Source organism: Ailuropoda melanoleuca, chromosome 13 (genome assembly GCF_002007445.2).
Source record: "Ailuropoda melanoleuca isolate Jingjing chromosome 13, ASM200744v2, whole genome shotgun sequence".
Lineage (NCBI taxonomy): Eukaryota > Metazoa > Chordata > Mammalia > Carnivora > Ursidae > Ailuropoda > Ailuropoda melanoleuca.
Genome location: NC_048230.1, coordinates 58,358,749 through 58,371,590, shown reverse-complemented (window position 1 = coordinate 58,371,590; position 12,842 = coordinate 58,358,749). Strand labels below are relative to the sequence as shown.

General features: G+C 40.8%; 1 protein-coding gene across 4 annotated transcripts in view; it reads left to right on the top strand.

Annotated features, from left to right (window-relative positions):
• Window positions 1–1,337: 1,337 nt before the first annotated feature.
• NCOA3 (nuclear receptor coactivator 3) overlaps window positions 1,338–12,842 on the top strand; it is a 137,046-nt gene continuing 125,541 nt past the window's right edge. For 3 of the 4 annotated variants that reach the window (XR_004619395.1, XM_034639863.1, XM_034639861.1), the window contains exon 1: window positions 1,338–1,488. The gene's annotated coding sequence lies outside the window, so the exon portion shown is untranslated. The remainder of the gene's footprint in view (window positions 1,489–12,842) is intronic. The other variant, XM_034639862.1, reaches the window with a different exon arrangement.

Below are 12,842 nucleotides of genomic sequence, written 5' to 3'. Positions count from 1 at the left end.
ATATGGTGGCTGGGCTCCAGGAGGAAGGAAGTGGAAGCTGCCCATCATCGTAAGGTATGAGCTAAAAGCCTACCATATAATGCTCACCGTTTCCATTCATCCAACAGTTCTAGAGCAAGCCCAATTCAAGGGAGAGGAAATAAAGTCTACCTTTTGATGGAGGAGGAATGATAGCAGGCATCTTCACAGACTCTTTCCTAGAGTGTGTCACTCATGTGGCTTAGATTTTAAGTCTAGAATAGTGTTTCCCAGATGTCGCTCAGTACAGGATTACCTACAGGTGCCATCCAAACTGCCGAAGTCAGCGCTTCCTCCTGAAAGCCTTTTCTGATACCCCTTGAGGTAAAAGGTCTATTCCTGGGTTCTCCAACAACTTATGTACCTATTTTTTAATTTTTTTGTTTGTTTTTTATTTTTTATTTTTATTTTATTTTTTTAAAAAGATTTTATTTATTTGACAGAGATAGAGACAGCCAGTGAAAGAGGGAACACAAGCAGGGGGAGTGGGAGAGGAAGAAGCAGGCTCCCAGCCGAGGCGCCCGATCCCAGAACGCCGGGATCACGCCCTGAGCCGCAGGCAGACGCTTAACAACTGAGCCACCCAGGCGCCCCTCCCGCTTATTTTTAAGAGCTCAGGCAAGGTGTTTTGTAGCGTATGTCCCACATTCTGGATTTGTCTGATTGTTTCTCCATATTTAGGTTCAGGTTAGCTATTATTTGGGCAAGGACACTACAGAGGACGCAAAATGCCATTCCCATTGCATCATATCAGTAGACACATAATGTCAGTTTGATCCATTATTGGTGACGCTAAGTGATGGTGTTGGTGAGTACATCTCCTGGTTAAGGTGGTGTCTGCCAGCTCGGTCGGCTGCAAAGCAAGCTACTCCGTGGGATGATACTTAGGGACTGAATAGTGAATATACTATTGCCAAACAACCTTTTGCCCACTGGCTTTAGCATCTAATGAACAACCCGGGGGCTTCTGACCTTGTGCCTCAGTTTGCTCATCTGAACAATGAGGATAACCGTGATCCCAAAGGGATTCTTGTTTTTAGGATCAGTACTTGGCACACAATAAACGCTCCGTAATGTTAGACGAAGGCAAGTGTGACAAGATTAAGGGCAGGGTTAGGGCTGCTTTCTAGTCCTCTGGACCCCGCCGCAGCTCCCAGGCAGGGAGCAAGGAAGAGCGGCCAAAGGGTCCACACCGCCACGCCCTCCAGCCGAGGGAGCTGGGCCGGGCGGGGGCACCTAGCGCCCAGGCCGCGCAAGGCCCCCTGGGACCGGTAGTGCTGGGCGTGGCCTCGGGACTACATATCCCGGAGGCCCCCGCGCCGCGGCTCCAGCCGCTGCCGCCTTAGCCCCTCCACAGCGACGGCGGCGGCCGCGGCGGCTGAGTCGGTGGCGGCGGTAGTGGCGGCGGCTGCGGGCTGAGCGGCGAGTTTCCGATTTAAAGCTGAGCTGCGAGGAAAATGGCGGCGGGCGGTGAGTGGAGATAAAGGAGGAGCGGCGGCGGGCGAGGGGGTGGAGTGCGAGGCGGAGGGAAAGAGGACGAGCCCGGGGGCTGCCGCGAGTCGGCGGCTGCGGCTCCGCGGAGGCGCTGAGGGGCGCGCCGAGAGGGGGGCGCGCTGAGATAGTTTCGGGGTGTCGGGGCCGCGCTGCTTCTCCGCAGCCTGGGGCGGCCCGCGGCCGGAGGAAGGGGAGTCGAGGTGGGGCGGTAGCCGGCTTGGGGGTGCAAGGGGGTCCCCGCGCGGAGGGGTTACCCCGACGAGTTTGGGGGGGACCGCGGGGGCCCGCTTTTCCCTCCTGTCCCTAAAGTTTTATCTTCTCCCAGCCCTTAGGGCTGCTTTAGAACGCTCCCCGCGTCCCCCTCCTCCCGCTGCCTCGGCTCCTTCGCAGTTATTCTGAAGAATTAGGGGGCGGGGGAAGCCGCGCAGACCCCACCGACCCTCACGCCAGCCTCCAAGTCGCACTCAGAATCGGGTTGCGTTTTGTTGCTGTGTTTCCTCCTTCACTTGGGCATTTTTAATGTTTTAACTCGAATTATCTGCGGAATTTCATTTTGGGCACCGGTAGGTTCTCCGCGGTTTTCTCAGTGAAAAGGCATTTTGCTACCTCTGGTGTGAAGGTTGGGAAATGGCAAGTGGGAAGTTGGTGGATCAAACTTGGGGTTTAGCTGTCTTTATTAGTACTATTTTTCCCGTCCCCATATCTAATCTTACATACATTGATTCAGTTGTAGTCATTGAAATTGTCTTGCACATGCTTTAAAAAAAACACAAAAAACAAAACCCAAAACCAAAAAGCCACGAGTCGTTGGGAGGCTTAGTTGCTTCTAGTTTGAGGGCACTTAGGGTGGAAAAGTTAACCAAAAGAGCAGCTGCGAGAGGGAGAAAGCATCGTTTCAAAATCTCACTAAGCAGGAGGAGTTCGGGATTCCAAAATGGAATGACACGAAAGGGATGAAATTCTCCCGAAGTCGAAACTTTTTTTTTTTCCCCTCCCGAATGTGAAGACTTCCTTTTTTGCAGTTTTTGAGCAGCGCTTCAAAGCCAACCTGTTTTTGTTATTAAGCCTGTACTGTAAAGAAACAGGAAGGCGAGTACCAGCTGTCTTGCTGCAGTGGGTTTAAATGGATTTGAATGAGATGAGTGAGTGGTAGTAGTATTGAGTGAGATTGCTGCATCTCCTTGATTTAAATGCCTGGCCTCGGATCTACCGAACTGGTCCCTGGCTTCAGGAAAGCTTCAGTATGTGTTGCAGCAGGTTGTATAGAGGATGATGGAACTCCCCCCCGCCTCAAAGCCCCCCCCCCCAAACAACAACAAAAAACCCCGCCAAAAAAAACACACAAAAAACAAACCCCAAACATTGGTTTTGTGAATGCCGCATAAACTAAAATGTTAAACGGAAATCTGGAAGTTCATGAAATGTTTGTTCTTGAAAAAAATTCAAATTATTGCTCTATTTAGAATAGGTTATGCCAGATATAATACCCAGCTGGTAAGGTACACAAACATTGAAAAATGAGTCTCTCCTGTAAACCCTCCAATTCCGGCTCCTTGGAGGCAGTGACTATTACTGGTTTCTAGAGTATCTTTGGTCTTTGGAATAATTATCTTAAGATTTTTATTTGAAACATAACCTTTTTGGGTACCAAAAGGAGGAAAATAAAATGAACAGAAGTAAGGGAAAATGTGGTGGGAATATTTTCTTTTCACTGTCTTGAACAAATGTTGATAGCCATTAAGAAAAGGCTTTTGAAGTTACTGCTTATGTTGCCTTATATACTGACACCCTTAAAGAAGTAGCAGTGTGTGGGGCTTTAGGATGAAGAACGCTGCCAGGGTTCATTGTTTGTAAGGTGAAGCCTCTGTAACATGTAAAATGATATTGAACACTATAGCTCCTGTCACTGGAGGTTGCTTCAGGTTCTGCATTTAAATGAGCAGTAATCTAGGTTGCCAGGGATCCTAAATTATAGTGGTATTTTATGTATTGATAGAAGTGACTTAATTGTCCAGTCAGTATTAAAAAAAAGGTAAATGCCAGCTTCTAGCATATAGAACTGCATTTTGGACATGAGGGTTGTGGAATAAGTGGGAAGCTGTAATGTTTCTAGAGCAGTTGTAGGAAATATTTTTATCATAAAATATTCCTTACCTACAGAGGCTTCGAAAATGCAAAACAACCTCAACATAATTAATAGGATTTCATTTTTGTAAGTTTTAGAATGGTGGTTTTAAATTTGCCAACACTAACAATTCATTAAAAAAATTCAGTGATATTAGGGATTGTATTAAATAACTTCACTATCTTTTGAAATTGAGTATACTGTGCATCCCCCCCCCCCATAAGAGTTACTTCTTGGGGCACCTGGGTGGCTCAGTCTGTTAAGCGTCTGCCTTCGGCTCAGGCTCAGGTCATGATCCCAGCGTCCTGGGCTCGAGCCCTGCCTCAGGCTCCTGGGGAGTCTGCTTCTCCTTCTTGCTCTGGCTACCACTACCCCTGCTTGTGCTCTCCCTCTGTCAAATAAATAAAAAAAAACTTTAAAAAAATTAAAAGAGATTTCTTATATCAGGGATATATTCTTATTCCTGTAGAAGAATTATCTCAATAACCCCCCCTTTCCCACCCCTGCTGACAAATAAATTAGAGTTCATTCAGTAAGGAGTCAGTGTACTGCTGGACCCTGGATCTTTTTTCTAGGAGATGCGAAATAAGTTTTTGAAATGGTTACTTACTAAAGCCTTCTTGACGGGTCTTTTTTTTTTTTTTTTTTAAAGATTTTATTTATTTATTCGACAGAGATAGAGACAGCCAGTGAGAGAGGGAACACAAGCAGGGGGAGTGGGAGAGGAAGAAGCAGGCTCATAGTGGAAGAGCCTGATGTGGGGCTCGATCCCATAACGCTGGGATCACGCCCTGAGCCGAAGGCAGACGGCCAACCGCTGTGCCACCCAGGCGCCCCTTGACGGGTCTTTTGAAATACACTTCCTTAGTGTGTCAGGGACGTATTAAAGATAAGCTTTTTTTTTTTTTTTTTTAAATGTAGTCTTTTGGGTATTAACTGTATGATTCTAGAATAGTTTTTTTTAAAGACCACTATGTTTTTGAGAAGCTTTTTAAAAGAATAATTTAAAAATATTTTAGTTTGGACAGTAGGGTAAGATAAAAACAAACTATTGTCCTGTGCCAAATTGGTGTTAAAATAAATGGCTTAAGGGTTTCTTTTTGCATTTTTCAAGCCTTGGCCTGAGGATGCAGACTACTTTTGAAAACTTGATTTGTTGCAAGTTTAGAATGAGTATAGCCTCCAGTGGCTGTCTACACTGGAAAGCAACCACAATTTAATGCAGTTGTTACTCTAATGCTACCTAGGACTAGAAAAACGAGTTGTTGATCATGTTGACAAGTTTCTCGTGTAGTTTCTCATAGGTTAAACCAGAGAGGACCTGTCCCAGTTTGGTTTGAACTTACTATATATTCTGTAGTGTAGAATATTCTTTTTTTTTTTTTTTGAATTTTTTTTTTTTTTTCCTTCCCATTATTGAGTGGTTAAAGCTCTGAGAGCAGAAAATTAGTATTGGAAATGTATGTTGACTTTTCTTCTTTCTCATAGTTCAGCAAATTAAAGAAATAGGTGACTGTATGTTAGTCTAGATCCTCAGGGATGGCATTGAGATTGAGTACTGCAGTAAAATGTAGGCATTTTCTTCCATTTTATTGAGTGCTTTTTGGGGGTGGGGGAGGGGATTACAAAATGAACATTTCTCAGTTAAAGTGGAGGAGGGGCTCTTTTGTAATGAGGCTTATTCTTTAATTTTGTTAGTGTTTGCTAGGTAAATTCATTTAGCCCATTGGATTTCTGTTAGGGTTTCTGGGAGATTGTTTTGGGTTAAGGGTGCAGTTTATCCAGAGTCTAACCTTATTTTCAGCTCCTAACAAATGATGGAATTGACTTGAATTTAATCGCCTTTCCCTTTCCTACCTTCTGGTGGAGAGTTGTTAAATGAACAGGAAAATGTCCAGAAGATACACAGAGGGAGTTGAAAGAAGACCTGTGCTGTCTAGGAGGCCGATTTATCCACAAACTGGATAATCTTAGACTACATACTGGCAGTTCCCAACTTTGTCAGCATTAACTCAGTTTGGTAGGTTCTGCCGGCCTAGGTCAATTTAGAGGGGGGCAGTCATAAAGGTTTATTTAACTGTAGTAAATTTTGTGGCCTAGAGGCAAAGGAAAGAAGTCTGATCTGTCTGGCAAACGGGTTTTACAGATTTCAAAGAATATTTTAAGAGCAAATGGACTAGTCTCTTCTGTTAGTCTTTTTACTATTTTTTCATTAGGAGTGTCTGTGTTCTGTTTTTTTCTTTTTTTTTAAGATTTTATTTATTTATTTGACAGAGATAGAGACAGCCAGCGAGATTGGGAACACGAGCAGGGGGAGTGGGAGAGGAAGAAGCAGGCTCATAGCGGAGGAGCCTGACGTGGGGCTCGATCCCATAACGCCGGGATCACGCCCTGAGCCGAAGGCAGACGCCTAACCACTGTGCCACCCAGGCGCCCCTGTTTTTTCTTTNCTTCCTGTTTACCCCGCAGGGCACTTGCTGAGCTCCTCCGATCTGCGGGCTGGTGTCTTTCCTCAGCTTCGGACGATCTCCTGCTATTAGCTCAAGTGTGTTTGCCCAAGCTTCCCTGCCCCGCACCCCAGGACCCCAGTTATCTCCGTGTAGGACCGTCTCCTCTGACCCCAAAGTTCTCTGACACTCTGCAGGTTTGGTTTTATGTTTTTCTTGTTTTTCTTTTTTTTTAATCTGTGTTTTCAGTTTGGATAATTTTGACATGTCTTTGGATTTACTAGTCCTGTTTTTTTTGTGCTTTGTGTGTTCTTAAGCTCTCCAATATATAATTTTTAAAAAAGATTTTATTTATGTTTAATTTCTTTGGTTAGAGGTTATGAATGAGGGTTCTGAAGTTTCACTTTTTGGAAACTTGGCTGATTAGATTACTAAATTTAACTCTTCATCATCCATGTAAGGATGAAAAGGGAATATTGGCATGGGTACTACATGGTAATGGATAATCTACTGCTCCCTGGGGCTTTGCTTTTGGTAGCTATGGCAGCTGAGTAGGAGTGGTAGATGGATAGATGGGAAAAGACTGTAGAAGTCAGCATAATCCTCAATTAGGATAAGCCTCATGGTTAATTGAATGTTGAGTGTACAGGTTAAATCCCATTATAACAAACTCCAGGGGACTAGCTAAATTATTTTGTTGTACCGGGATTGAGCTTTTTTGAATATTGTTTGAAATAGATTAGTCTTTTTGTTTTTGTTAGAGGTGTTGGAAAAATTATTATTTGTTGTAACAATTTGACAAGTTGTTACTCATGAACCAGTGTGTTTGACATTCATTTTTAATGCTTTTGCCTTTAAAAAAAAGGAAAGAACTCATGTTGAACTGGGTATATAATTAACTCCCCTCCGCACGCCCCATGTCTCCGTCTAGAGTAGCACCATTGGTTTATCTCTACAAGCGAATAAACTTGTAAGTACTACTGCCACCATCAAAGTGTGGTCAGAGGAAATGGGAAATTCCCCAGGTTTCCAGGTGACTGCTGCTGGTAATTTTTTCTGCCTTTGGTAACTTTTTAAAATAAATGTATATACTTCATTGTGGTATGAACTTTGTCAGTAATGATTAAGGTAACCCTTTTCCATTGATCTAGTGTATTTAGAGACAGATAGATCTATATGGTGTTAAAAAAAAGTGATGGTAGTATTGTCATTAATATGGAATTTTTCAGAAACGGGATTAATATACGTGTGAGAAAAATACTATTATGCTTGGTCAGAAATACACTTGTTTCTCTGTCCTGTACTTTAGTGTTCGGTGAATTTAAGGCATTTACATCCCACCTTCATATCTAAGGCTAGCATTTTTAGTTTGCTTAGAGAGTTGTGATTGGGTGTAGCAAGACATTTTTGAAGTCATTCTTTTAAATAGATGTTCCATGAAGGAGGGAAAATCTGAAAGAGGGACTTTGAAAGCAGCCCAAGCAGTGTTTTGAAAGTTCTTGAGTCAAGAAAAATGACTGGCTAGTAGGCAGGAAGCCTGCAGTTGCATTGTGGTATTGTTCCTCCATCTTATGCATTTGAGAACTTGAACACAAAAGAGGAGAAGGCGTGGGGAGGGGAAGAAAGAGTTTTAACAAGAAAAAAAAAAAGGAGGGGGCTTTTAGAGTAAATATTCTTTGCTGTTCTTGTTTAAGTGAAATCTAAAACCAAATTATTTTTACTTTGAGAGGAAGTGTTTGTTTATCATAATCTAAATGTCCTAAACTGACATTTTTATAAATGAGAGTTAATTGTTACTGGTGGAAAGAGCAGCATGATCATAGGCTCAGTTTTAAAACAACTTTAATAATAATAATAATAATAATAATAATAATAATAAAAATCTCGGGCCTGGCTGGCTTATTTGGAAGAGCATGCGACTCTTGATCTCCAGGCCATGAGTTCAGGCCCTACATTGGGTGTAGAGATCACTAAAAATAAACAAACTTATATAAAAAAAAGTTTTACACGTGGAAACCTTTGAATATTTTCCCCTTTTGTTACCTAAGCAGTATCATTTGTTAGCTTGTTACTTTAAAAATACTTACCTGTGAAGAGTTGAAAATAATTTGTAATCTAGTACTGTAAACTTTCTGCAGTCAGTCTCTAGGTCTGTCTTAAAATTTATAAAACAAAGAGGGTGGAGTATGTGGTCTTCCAAGGTTCATTATATTGGAAAATTTTATAAACTTTAAGCGTTATGTAAATATGTAGAATGTCCTCATATTTAGATTTTGTTGGTCAAACATTAAATGGATTAAACTCTATACCAGATAATGGTAACCTTTCAGTGCTGACTCATCAGTTTGGAGTAGGATGACTTTGAGCTCTTGACTTCACCCTAGTTAGTATATGCTATAAGCTGCAAAGCGCGTGCTTGCACACATGTGCCCGTGTAAGCGGGAGGGGGCGAGAATTTTTAGTCCCCTCCTTTTGTTGTAAGAAAATGAAGTCATATTTTTCTTTACTCTCAGTAAAGCTGTCATCAGTGAAATGGATTATTGAATTTAAGTCACTCTGTAGAGTAGCTGTATTGGCTTAATTTTGTTTCCAGATTGAAATTTAGCAACTTTATTTGAAAATGTTTTAAGGATTACCCAGTATTCTCTTCACCAAATTGTGTCTTTATTCTAAACACCTTCTGCTCCATCCAGGTTCATCTCTTTCCTCTTTACCTGTCTGGTGGTGGTTGTGTTTTTTAATATTTTCATCCTAGCCGAGATGTTTGGCCCCATTGCTGTGAGAGCAAGTGTTTGGGTGCATCTTGGAAAATCTAACTTTGCCAATGAGAAGAATAACTACGCACATGTTACATCCATTGGAAGGCCAGTAGTATCTTCTTCATGTAATAAGACAAAACTATTACTAAGTATTAAGAATGATTTCATCAGGAATCAGGAAAATGAATTCAGGAAGCTACTTTCAAAGTGCACAACCACATCTAGAATGGTGGAAGCCTTAGGTGGATGGATCCCAAGTTAGGTGAACTTGGAATTGGAACTTGTCCAATAATCTCCAGTTTTCTTTTTCTTTCCTCAAAGTACAAAATACCTCCCACATGTTACTTTTTAAACTGATTTTTCCTACCTCTGTTCTTTTCGTCTTAAGCTTTAATCACCTTTAATTTGCTACTGTTTGGCAGTTGCCCACTCCCCCGTTCACACGTATACTTAACCAGTGTTGATTAAGCTTATAGTGTTTAAAGCACTGTGAGATTTAAAAAGGTTTTGACCTCCAGGTGCACACAATCAATCAGTTACTCACATCACTTCACTACAAGGCAATCTATTTTGCTTATAAAGATCAAGGAGAAGTTCAGAGGAGGAGAGGGATGACTTCTGACCAGATGATCAGGATGCAGGACTTTGAAGAATGAGTAAGATTTTAATATGGAGAGAGTAGTTTCTGCTGGTGAGGAATCATTAGTAAGAGCTCAGAGGTAAGGCATTTTAAGACTTGGTCATTTAAATAATAGATGTTGAGTGAGTGGATTTGAATAAACTGGTTTTGTTTTTGCAGAGTCCTGTTGATATACATTTCTCTTAAATATATTTTCATTACAATTTTTTTTAAAGATTTTATTTATTTATTTGGCAGAGAGAGAGACAGCCAGCGAGAGAGGGAACCACAAACAGGGGAGTGGGAGAGGAAGAAGCAGGCTCCCAGCAGAGGAGCCTGATGTGGGGCTCCATCCCAGAACGGTGGGATCACGCCCTGAGCTGAAGGCAGACGCTCAACGACTGAGCCACCCAGGCGCCCCTATGTAACAGCTTTCAAAGTAGTCTCTGTTCTTTCCCTAAGTCCTTTCTGTACTTATTAAACATCATTTTGATTATAGTTTTTGCTTAAAAATCTGCACAGTACAATCCAAAATCCTTAACCTAATATTCAGTTCTTATCATAGTCTTTTTAAAATCAATCTTTCCCATTTTTCTTGCCCCTTATTTCAGTCATGCTGCTTCTTTCTGCCTATTCACCCTGGCTATCTAGGCCTAGTCTTTAAGGTCCAGTTCACATCCTGTCTCATTTAAGTAAATTTGCCAGACCACCACAACTGAAAATATAGTTCTTATTTTCTAATATGAATCTTTATTGTCTCCTCACATGCATAGGAGTCAGTATTTATTGATGCATGGGGCAGATTCGGTCAAATTGTCTATTTTTTTCAGGTGGAGACTGTTCCTTTTATTAAGCTTTTGAAATCCTCTATTATTTTTTCAATCCTATTCATTTTAAGTCCCCCCAAATGCTTAGTGTTTGGATATGAAAGTTTCTAGAGTTCTAACTCTCAAGTCCACTTTTCTGTCTGGTTAGTGAGATAAAATTAGAGTCTAAGGATTTGTTTGGGACCTGTGTCTCCCTCATAGAGTTGTCCCAGATAAATCATGTCTGGGTCTTAGAATACATTCATTTTTCCCAGATGCCCTAGGACTGGACAGTTCTTCTGTAAATTGTTCAAATGTTTTTATTCAGTACCACTGTTCTCCAAAGAATTGTGCTAAAAGCACTGTAGGCATTAAAATCTCTTTGTGATCTAGGAGCTTATAATCTAGTTGAGAAATAAGTATAATTGAAAAAATATAGTTGCAGCAACATAAACAAGAAAAGATTTTTTTCAACTGGAATTGTTAGGGAAAACTTCGTGGAGGAGATGGGTTAGATATAAAGGGAATTAATTGCTGCTTCTGATCTCTCCCACATCTTTCATTCTGTGGTGCTTAGTTAAAATAAAAGAAGAAAAAAGTTTTTTTTTAATTGAAAAGGAGGCATAAACATGGTAGAGTTGAAGCAGTACCAAAAGGTATACCTTGAAAAAGGATCCTGGTCCCCCAGGTCTTTGGTCTTTATAGCTACCGCCCTTCCCAAAGGCTACTGAAGTTAGGGGATATTCTGTGCATATAGCTGCAGATGTTTCTCTTCAGTATTTTTCAGTATTTTTTCCTAGTCTCTCCTTCTCCCTCTTTGTTTTTTCTTTCTTTTTTTCTTTCTTTCTCTTTCTTTCTTTCTCTCTCTCTCTCTCTCTCTCTCTTTCTCTTTCTTTCTTTCTTTCATTCATTCATTCATTCATTTTATTTATTTATTTGACAGAGAGGGAGACAGCCATTGAGAGAGGGAACACAAGCAGGGGGAGTGGGAGAGGAAGAAGCAGGCTCGATCCCATAACGCCGGGATCACACCCTGAGCCGAAGGCAGACGCTCAACGACTGAGCTACCCAGGCGCCTCTCCCTCTTTATTTCTAATTAAAATGGGGCTTCCACTATTTTCATTCAACAAAAGAACTTGGAGAGCCTTCTGTATCTCACATTTTTAAAAGGCTGTATAATATTCCATTGTATGAATGGATTTTGTATAACTTATTTTAACCAATTCTGCATTGCTATTTCCAGTCTTTTACTATTTTGATTGATACCGCAGTGAACTATATGTAGATCTGTGTGTAGGCTTGAATATATCTCAGTATAGACATCCTGGAGGTGAAATTTCTGAGTCAAAGGAAGTATACACTTAAAACTTTAATTGTTCTTTCCTAGTTGCCTCCAAAGAGGTTATACTAAACTTACACTTTCACCTGTTGTTTATGAGAGAGCCTCATTTCTCCTTTGTTCTTTCTTTCTTTTTTTTAAGTAGTCTGTGTGCGCAATGTGGGTCTCGAACTCATGACCCCCAAGATCAAGAGTCGCATGCTCTACCAGCTGAGCCAGCCAGCCTCCCCTCTTATTTATCTTTTAAAAACTTATCCTTTCTTCTTGCTTGACTGCTTGAAGGCATGAAATCTGTTGTTCATTGTCTAAGAATATGAAACTAAACTGCTTCCCCTGGAGTTCCCAAAGCCTTTCATAATCTGACTCTTATCTGCATTTCCAGCATTATCCCCTTAAGTCTATGTATTTTATACTCTAGTTGCTGTTAAGTTTCCCTTGTTCTGTCTTACCCCCTCTTACCCTAGTAAAATTCTCTTTCCTGTGTTCTGATTCATATTCTTAGATATAAAAGATAAAAGCTACCATTTATCCAAGCCTATATGCTAGGACAGTGTTGGGTGTTTAATGTACATCATCTCATTTAACCGTCTTTTGTACTGTAGAGCCCTTTTTTCCTTCAGATGAAGTCGTCTGCAAAACCCTATTCAAAATAGAAATTGTGATTTTATTAAAATTTATTTTCTAAGTTGAAATTTAAACTGTTTGCTGGTTATAAAGGCAGTGAAAATGAGATTGCTGTGGTGAATATAAAAATTTGAAATTGGGTTATGAAGAACTATTATGGATCTAAATCCATCTCTGCCTCTAGTTTATTTCTGTATTATGAAAATCCCCACTCATACAGAGATATGGTTGCAAATGGTCTCAGTTCAAAAATATTTTTTGATATATATAACAGTTGCACATGGGACAAATTCAAAAGGTACCAAAGAGAATACAGAATAAGATATCCTTCCTTAGTTGTCTCCTAGCCACCTCCCTATCCTGTCTCAGTTATTGTTAACTGTAGAGTTATTGTTAACTCAAGGCATATAAATTGCACGTGCTTAAAAGCTTTTAAGTTTAGTGAATTTCTCCTACATTTTTGGGTAAATTTTATATTAAAGTGTAGCATACATTCAGAAAAACGCACAAGTATAGGCAGATAAACTTTCATAAAACAGACTCGCTTATGTAATTGGCACTCAGGAACCCTGTTCTGGATTGTGTATGTTTTTAAATGATATTAGGGAAGG